General features: G+C 29.5%; 1 pseudogene; it reads left to right on the top strand.

Moving 5' to 3' along the window:
- The first annotated feature begins 315 nt into the window (after positions 1-315).
- LOC141515786 (U6atac minor spliceosomal RNA) lies at positions 316-429 on the top strand (annotated as a pseudogene).
- The last annotated feature ends 280 nt before the right edge of the window (positions 430-709 follow it).

The raw sequence follows: 709 nt of genomic DNA, 5'->3' as shown, positions 1-709 counted from the left end.
AAATGGAATGGAAATACCTGTAATATTAATGAAAGGCATAAAACACTCCAAGAATTGATGAATTAAAATTAAGCATTACTAGGAAAAGCCTAAAATGTGCATGAACAGTTTATGGTATATACCAAGCAAGGAATTATAAAAAAGAACTGGAACAAAGAATGGAAGGAAATCTTGGAAAACAAAGGATTGTTCATATATCATGAACAATAGATAATAAGTACAAAACCAGAGTATTTCACTGGTATCTTTGCAATGTCAAGAGAAAGAAATGAAGGCCCCTGGAATGTGAACCTCTATTAGAAAATTTACAGGAGAGCATTGTATGAAACAATACCTTTGATAAGAATAGAAGAAGTTTCATTGGTCTTTACAACACATATTCAGTTAAGGCATTGTCAACTACTCTGTTATATCTAACCATTTTTTTTAACATTTCTGATGAAAAGATTATACCTGAAGATAAAATTCAGATTTAAAATGCAAGAATTAAGAGAAAGCTAAAAATGTTAACAGGAGAGAAAAACAATAAGAATATGTCATTTAATAAGGTTAAACTTTATATGTCTAAGAAGATGAAACTTATAACTCTTAAGAATTGTATCTCTATTAAGGAAATTAGAAGGAGTAAACATAGAGGGTGTGGTTATAAGTTGGCTTTGATGTCTCTCTCTCTCTCATTCTCTCTCTCTCTCTATATATATATATATAT

The sequence above is a fragment of the Macrotis lagotis genome, chromosome 2, assembly GCF_037893015.1.
Source record: "Macrotis lagotis isolate mMagLag1 chromosome 2, bilby.v1.9.chrom.fasta, whole genome shotgun sequence".
Taxonomy (NCBI): Eukaryota; Metazoa; Chordata; class Mammalia; order Peramelemorphia; family Peramelidae; genus Macrotis; species Macrotis lagotis.
This window is presented reverse-complemented; position numbering and strand designations above follow the sequence as displayed.